The following is a 7,854-nucleotide window of genomic DNA, read 5'->3' on the forward strand; positions in this document are numbered from 1 at the left end:
GTGCTCACACTGCTTTGGGAGAATCACAGAATGGCCTGGGTTGCAAAGGAGCACAGTGCTCATCCAGTTCCAACCCCCTGCTGTGTGCAGGTCGCCAACCAGCAGCCCAGGCTGCCCAGAGCCACATCCAGCCTGGCCTTGGATGCCTGCAGGGATGGGGCATCCACAGCCTCTTTGGGCAACCTTTTCCAGTGCCTCACCACCCTCTGGCTGAAAAACTTCCTCCTCACATCCAAACATCCAACCTAAACCTCCCCTGTCTCAGTTTAAAACCATTCTCCTTATCCTATCACCACCCACCCTCATAAGGGAGGCCTCACTTTTTCATCAGTCGATGACTTTTAAATGATCTTCAGCAGTTTAAGATAAGTGACAGAAGACTCAAACCAGCGTCAAGCTTGGCAGAAGGAAACTCTTCTGAAACATATCCTCCTTCTTTAATGAGTTGTGGTTGCTTTGCACTCGGCGTTCTTTAACAGGCACATTATTACACCAAGTAGTGCTGTTGGGTTGTTAGTAATGTAACGTGTAGATGGTAAGCTGGTCTCATCCTGGGCTTTCTTGTGAGGGACACAACTGCTGCACGTGGAATACTCGCTCTGTTCTGCTGTTGCCAATGCAGACTGTCATGAACAGACCGAACTGATAGAATTTAGAAACAAAAAAAAAACAACAAAAAGTTTCACGTTGAAAATACGTCGGCAGCTCACGTCGTGTCTGTGGCAGTCAAGGCACGAGCTACAGCGTGACTTAATGAGGCTTTAATGAGTCTGGGCTGAGGTTGCTTTGCCTTGAATGGGGATGGATGTTATTTTCTATGAGAGGAGTTGTGGAGACATCATCCCTGAGGATCAGCTCAGGATGCAGTGAGTGCAGAACAGGGAGGCTTGGTGCTGAGTGAGTGTGAGAACCTGCTGGAAGATGCTTTAATACCACACCAGCATCATTCCTGATCAGCACCTATTTGACTTGGACTGATCTCTGATGCTTTGAACTCTAAGAGCCTCACAGAGCTGGGATCGTAGGAGGGATTTAATTTGGCACATCAGTGTTGGAATATTGCTTCATTTGTGGGAGTAAGCCACTCACAAGTGGGAAGAGTAGAAAGTTAACTGATGGAGGAAAAAACTGTTGAGGTTGCAGAACTTCAAAGAGAAGAGTACATTTGTATTAATATTGTGGTTTGTTATTGGAGTTTGTTAGAAATGGGACCAGTCCAACGAGTTCCATAGGTTGCATTTTGGACTGTATTTTTGTTTTTGAGAGCTGTAACTTTTTCACCTTCCACTTCATTTTGAAAACAGCCACTGTTCTCGCTCTGCAGAGCACTGACACTTTGTTGGAGGTTTCTGTTCCCCAGAGCCAGCATTTGCTCTGCTCTGTGCTGGTGACCCTGCAGGGCCAGCAACACCACCAACAGCTCTCCAGTCTGTGTGACCCCACTTTGGTTTTCTGTTCACTATTATTAACAGGTTTGCTGTTTGCAGAGGAGCAGCACCTTGAAGGAACATCCAGACACAGCCTTCCTGCTTCCTGACCTGGGCACAGGGATGCTGTTCTCTGCAACACTCTGTCTTTGTCCCCAGACTCCTCCAGCCCCTTCTTCCAGCTCAGTCCCTCTCACTGGCAGCTCAGCAGTGGTGAGTTAAAAGAAAACTGTGGCAAATTAATCTGAAGAGTAGCCTTTGCAGTAGCTGGGGAATACCTCTCTTATCTGCATTGCCTGGGGCTGCAGAGCCACTGGGAATTCAGATTGGTCTTCACATCCGATGTGCTGCTGGAAATGCATTCTGGATGTTGAGTTTAAACATGTTTCCAGAGGCAGCACTTGGCTGGCTGGGTGCCTGCTGCACGGCTTCCCAGCTAGATCAGTTGGGTCTGGATTTAGTAGTGAGTACATTCTGCTGCTTTCTTTTGAAAGCAGGTAGCAATAAACACATCATGTTACAGCTTTATTTTGGCTACAGATTAATTGTAGAGAATGTAATTGCTTCCCCATTTGAAGCCAGGGGGAAGCCCACAGAGCAGGCCATCAGCTTCTCGGAGCATCACTCGGGAGATGGTCCTTTACATTTGTTTGTTTTTCTATAAGTAGGTGAGGATTAAAAATCAAAAGCATCCTGCAAGAGCCACTGCTCTATCTAGGAAAGCACCAAGTCACTGCTGGTTCTACCACAGTGATGAGCAAAGGAAACCTCGAAGGAGAAGTTCAGACTTGTTACACTTACCACTGCTCCCTTTCTCTTTTAGCCAGTAGGCAGGTGTCAGATCCCATCAGCAGACACAGACCTTTCCCAGAGCAGAGCTCCTGTGCAGTGCTCTGTAGGTTTGGCCAACTGCACGCCTTCGGTGCTTCAGATCCACCTCATGGTGTTCAGTGTGGTACTCGTGTATCTTCAGTGGCCCTTCCAGGAGGGGAGATAATGAGCTAAGCTCCTCCATCGAGCCTGCAGTCCCCGTTACACCGCTTCCACTCCCAGCAGCCATTCAGTTCCTGAGTTTTACAGTTCCTGCATTTACTGCCTCCCATGCAAGGGCTGTTCTCCCTCTCTGCCTCCCATGCAAGGGCTATTCTCTCTCTCTGATGCATAGAAACGTTGAGTTCAACTATGAGTTGGCAGCTTGGAAGCTTTTCTTCCAGGTACAATCTCTGCTTCCTAATCAGATTTTTGAGGATGCGTCGATTAAAGCTTTCAGCACATCAGTGATGATCGCAGCCAACCTTATGGTCACTGAGAACCTCAATTTCTGTTTGACCTCTTTGCCTACAAACAACAGGATGTTTGTTTGAGAATGGAGCAAACGAGTGGCATCGTGGAGGCTTTTCAGCATAAAGGGACCACTTCCATTCAGGAACGCCGCTCTCATCCCCGCTCTGCAGGCAGCCCAGCACGTGGGCCTTTTTGGAAATGCACCCCAAGACCATTCTGGGATCTTCCCATCCCACTCTTCCTAGCAGGCTGTTCCAGAGCCTTGCTCCTGAATTTCTAAGTGCTGACTGCTGGGATGCTCCCACTTGCCGTCTCCACAGCAGTACCGCTCAGACTCAGAAAGGTGGAGCTCTTGCATATTTTTACTCTTTTTTCTTCCTTATTTTGTAAGGTTAAATCAGTAAAGCTTCTCAAGCCTAATGAAACAGCAGGTTTTTACTCTTTGGAGTACTCTTAAAAAGTGATTAATATTGCCTGGATTTAAACGTTACTGCCAATCACATTTGTTCTTGGTCTCAAGCTTGTGTTGTCTCTGACAGCTGAAGGACAGCAGAGCTCCAGGAACTGAAGCCTTTCAATCAAGTGAACTCTAAAGAAGGAAAACAGTTTTATTGGTTTGTTTCAATCACCTGTAGCCATCCTGAGAACATGCAAATGGCTCATTAGCACTTGTAGTGCTTTACCAGTTATTAAATTCTGCTGGGCCTGTAAGCAAAGTCAAGCTGTGATGCAGTTGCAGGTGAAGTCGGTGCAAGGTCAGCAGGGCTTGAGGGCTGCAGTGGTGAGGCAGCTGTGGGTCACCACTGCAAGCTGCCTGCAGAACAAAGCCTGTCATTGTGAACCATTTAACGCCCTTGGCAGTTATTTGTGCATCTGTATCTTGATGATTCAGGCTGACAAAAACGTTCCTAGTTCAGTACGTAAGAAAAAGTATACAAATGAGATAGTGATACCAAATGTGTGCTGTTCCCAGTCACTCTGAAGGGGTTACATGGTGCTTGTCTCAATTTTCAGAACAGCAAGCTTGGCCTGCAGGCCAGATTTCATGCTCTAAGTATGCAGACAAAACTCTTCCTGGCCGGAGGATAATTCTGATGAGAAGACCTCAAGTCACCAGTCCAAGAATGGAGATGTGGAAGGAGCCCAGAGCGGGCAGCTGCTTCCATCAGTGAGGGAGCAGGTACTGATCTCACGAGCAGACACAGAAGACAGCTCCATTTCTAAACGGAGATCTCGATTCAAGAAGTTCCTTTAAAATGAGAAATCTTTTTGTGCTCACTGTTTTGCTCATAAAATTCAGCTACATAACACAAATATTGATAAAATAGAGCCTAATCAGCAAAGCAGTAATGCAACGTGTTACAGTCTTGGCAACAATCAGCTTCCTACAAAGCTCAGCCTCTTGCTGTGAGAGCTCTAGCTGCCATGTTTCCTATTTCTTTCTCCAAACACTTTTCCTTTGGCTTATGCCCCAGCTGTGCCTGAGATGGTTCACTCCCCTGCAGCAGCGTGGTGCCGTTTGGCATTTAGGAGACAAACACAGCTGATAACACAGCAATGTTTCAGTTGTTGCTGAGCAGCGCTTACACTCAGCCAAGGATTTCTCAGCGTCCTGTGCTGCCCTGCCAGCAATGGCAGCTGGAGAGGTTGCTTTCCATTCATTTGCTGCAACTCCCGACCTGTTGCCTGGACAAAGAACCACCAGCTGTATGCCCACAGGTTTGCATGTTTGCGTGGCTGAAAGCTGGACTGTTCTCTGCCTTTCCTTCAGTGGGACAACAGCACGTCCGTCTCAGCTTTTATTAGGACGCTTCCTGTTTCTGGGACCTCTGCCTCTCATCAGAGCTGGAATCGATGTCTCCATGGGTTGGTGAGCAGTGCAGTGGGGAGAGGGACTGACAGATCATCTTGCTGCTAATCCTTCCTGCTGGTAGAAGGCCCAGGGAGCGCAGTCACATGGAAGTACCTCCAGGTCGCTTCAGCTGGAGCAGTTCTGTCTGTAGCAGCCAGTGTGCTTTTCTGGTTTGTCTTATTTCTTTTCACAAGTTTGGTTGTTTTTTCATCCCTTAATGCTTAAGTGTTCTCTTGGTGCTCGGGATGAGTGGAAGGGACAGTGACTGCCTGAGAAGCCGTGAGATGCTTTGGAAGGAGAGAAAAGGCTCTTTAGTTACTGTTGCACCAACGGAGCGATGCAGTCATCTTATTGCACAGAGGAGATGGAGTGATTTGGCCCAAACCGTGCCTCACCTTACAATCTTCCCTGTACACCCGTCTTATTTTTGTTTATTGCTTCACATAAGTAGCTGTGCTTCCAACAGGACTTCACTTTAGGCCCTCCTCCTCCAACAAAGCAGACGGCCGATGGGCTCCGCCAGCTTCTCCAGTTACTGGCCTTAACTGCCTGAATGATCTGTGTGCACAGATCTGGCCTGCACAGCCCTCAGAGCTGCACCAACTTGCAATTCCTGTCTGTAAGCAGTGAGAGCAAAACGATGCTGCCTTGCTGTGAGATGCTGGAGCTGCCCTGGCAGTGCTGGAGGAAGCAATGGGAGTGAGGGTATTTTGGGAACAGTTTTGGTAGAGAAGGACTGGGTTCTTGGCATGAAAAAGATATTAGTAATCATAACAGTGTGATATTGTGGCTTTGGAGTGTAAAAGCAAAGCTAGGAAAAATTAAAATGCGAAGACAAGTCTGAAATGGAAGCCTGTATGGGCTGGTAGCTATTTTAAAGTTAACGTCCCCTGGCTTCAGCTCATATGTCCTTCTTTGAAGCAATTACATTGGCATCTAAAGGAAATGCAGCATGAGCTACAGCTGCTCAAAGGATACTGCAGCTTGGGTGCCTGCTGAGACTCGGGTGAACAATAGTGGGACAAAGAAACTTTCTTCTTTGTTGCACTTGAAGTCATACAAAACCAATAATGACCTGGAATTTGGAGATTACTGCTGGGTGTGGGACTGAGTCACCTACATGACATATTTCAGACAGTTGCCCACATCATGAGATAATGCTTTCTGACCAAAAAAAAAGGTACTAACTTTGCTATAAATTCTCTGAAGCTACCAGAAGAACTGAACTTCCCTCTCATCCTTACAGACAGTCTTACAAGCGCTGTCCTACACACCAGATCTGCCCTTTCTTTGGGCTCAAGTGCGCAGCGTCTGCTCCGGAAGCCTTTCAGATAAGAATGAAAAGTAAGGAATGTGAGTGGAGATGGCAAGGCAGTGCCTTGATACCAACAGGCAGCTGAACAGGTGATCCTGGAAGTGTGAACAGCACAACGTCAGCTTCACTGATCTTAATATGTGGGTTTGCACTCACACCGTGGCAGACTTAAAGCTGGCTTTCTAAATTGAATCAGCAGATCTGGAGGAACAGTGAGGAGATTGGTTCTGCACCATTCTGGTTCCAGGCTTTAACTTGAGAACTTCTTTCTCTGCTTTTCACTCCACAGAATGTACAGCCACAGTAGTTTACATCTGGCACTCACTGCTCTGATCAAAATCCCCAGTCCTGAGGCTCACCCGTCAGGATTCTGATGGTCCAGGTGTCCAAACTGTGTGAGAAGAGCCTGATGGTCTTTGCCAGCATCTGAAAGAATAAGAAAAGACAATCTCTACTTAACCTTTCATAAATTCCTCAAAGAATTAGCCTCAGAACTCACTGTTTATGTTGGCATCTAACTTACTCCTAGTCATGTTTTTCAAGTTCCCTGTCTTCTACATTGTTTATTACATGCCCTTCTGAAGTCACTGAAGGAACGATGTCAGCAGCCTTGCTGTTGAGGATGGGTCCATTGGCACCACTGCTTGGCATCCATCACATCCTGCTGCAGGTGATCAGAACCATAGAATCAGAAAGGTTGGAAAAGACTTCTGAGATCATCCATTCCAATCCCACCCCTACCACATCTCTCAGTGCCACATCTCTACGTTCCTGAACACCTTCAGGGACAGTGACCCCCCCCCAGGCACTGCACAGCCTGTACCAGTGCCTGACTGCTCTCAGGAGAAGAAATTGTTCCTAATATGTGACCTGAACAAGCAGCCTGGGCTGCTGGCTGAAGCTGTGAGGTGTTGGCTCCTTTCTGCTAAGGAATGCTAGATTGCTGTCCTGCAGCAAGGGGTCAGCTGCCTTCAGAAGTAAAGGGAACAGATAACATAAATGCAGCCCTATCTTTGCAGCCCTACCTGAGAGCAAACACACAAGAAGTGCAGACCTGATGCTTCGTTGTCAGCTGTCCTTGAGATGGAGGAGCAAATACTGAAGGCTAAAGAACTCTACCACCACTCTTTCCACAGCAGAAAAAACACCAACCAAGAGCCACACAGAGATGTAGTGACTTCCAACACAGAGAATCACAGAATTGCAGGGGTGGAAGTGACCTCAAGAGATCAAGTTCAACCCCTATAAAATGAAATTACCCAGAAAGTTGCTATCAGAAATTTCAATCTACCAGTTGCTGGAAACACAGCCCGGGTGTGTGGAGCAGAACAACATGGGATCCTCTGTACATCCCTCAGCTCCTGTCCACAAACAGCGTGGGGCAGTGGGGAGTTCTGGATGGGGCAGATTGAGGGGTTCTGTGTGGATCAGATGGGGCAAATTGAGGGATTCTGAACGGGTTGGAAGGGGCAGATTGTGGGATTCTGTGTGGATCGGATGGGACAGATTGAAGAGTTCTGGATGGACCAAATAGGTTCTGAGTGGGTCAGATGGGGCAGACTGAGGGGTTCTGAGTGGGTTGGAAGGGGTAGATTGAGGGGTTCTGGAAGGGTTCTGGGTGAACCAGGTCTCCCCTCAGCCCATCCCTGGCCGTGAGCCGCTGCTGGGCCCCGCCAGCCCCTCAGAGCGCCGTGCACAGCTGGGGGACGAGCAGAGCTGCCCAGGCGAGCACCAGAGGGCGCATTTAACAAAGCAAAATCCGTCGACGTACAGCGGCGGCACAGAGGGAGTTAAAAATCACCACAAGACATAACTGTAAGCGTGGCCAGAACATTAAGGATAGGGAAATCCCCTCAGAGCGATCTCGAGCAGCACCGGAGGCTCTGGGGGCCGCGCTCCCCTCAGCGCTAACGGTCACCGTCGGGCGGGAAGAAAGAGGCGCGGCGCCCACTCCGCGCACGCGCAGAACGGGCGGG

General features: G+C 48.3%; 1 long non-coding RNA gene across 1 annotated transcript; it reads right to left on the reverse strand.

Moving 5' to 3' along the window:
- Positions 1–238: 238 nt before the first annotated feature.
- On the reverse strand, positions 239–7,681 carry LOC109368065. Its single transcript, XR_002115705.2, has 3 exons — positions 6,904–7,681; positions 6,402–6,542; positions 239–6,304 (listed from the first exon to the last, which is right to left on the reverse strand). It is a non-coding gene; the product is annotated as an uncharacterized LOC109368065 (long non-coding RNA).
- Positions 7,682–7,854: the final 173 nt, after the last annotated feature.

The sequence above is a fragment of the Meleagris gallopavo genome, chromosome 6 (assembly GCF_000146605.3).
Source record: "Meleagris gallopavo isolate NT-WF06-2002-E0010 breed Aviagen turkey brand Nicholas breeding stock chromosome 6, Turkey_5.1, whole genome shotgun sequence".
NCBI lineage: Eukaryota > Metazoa > Chordata > Aves > Galliformes > Phasianidae > Meleagris > Meleagris gallopavo.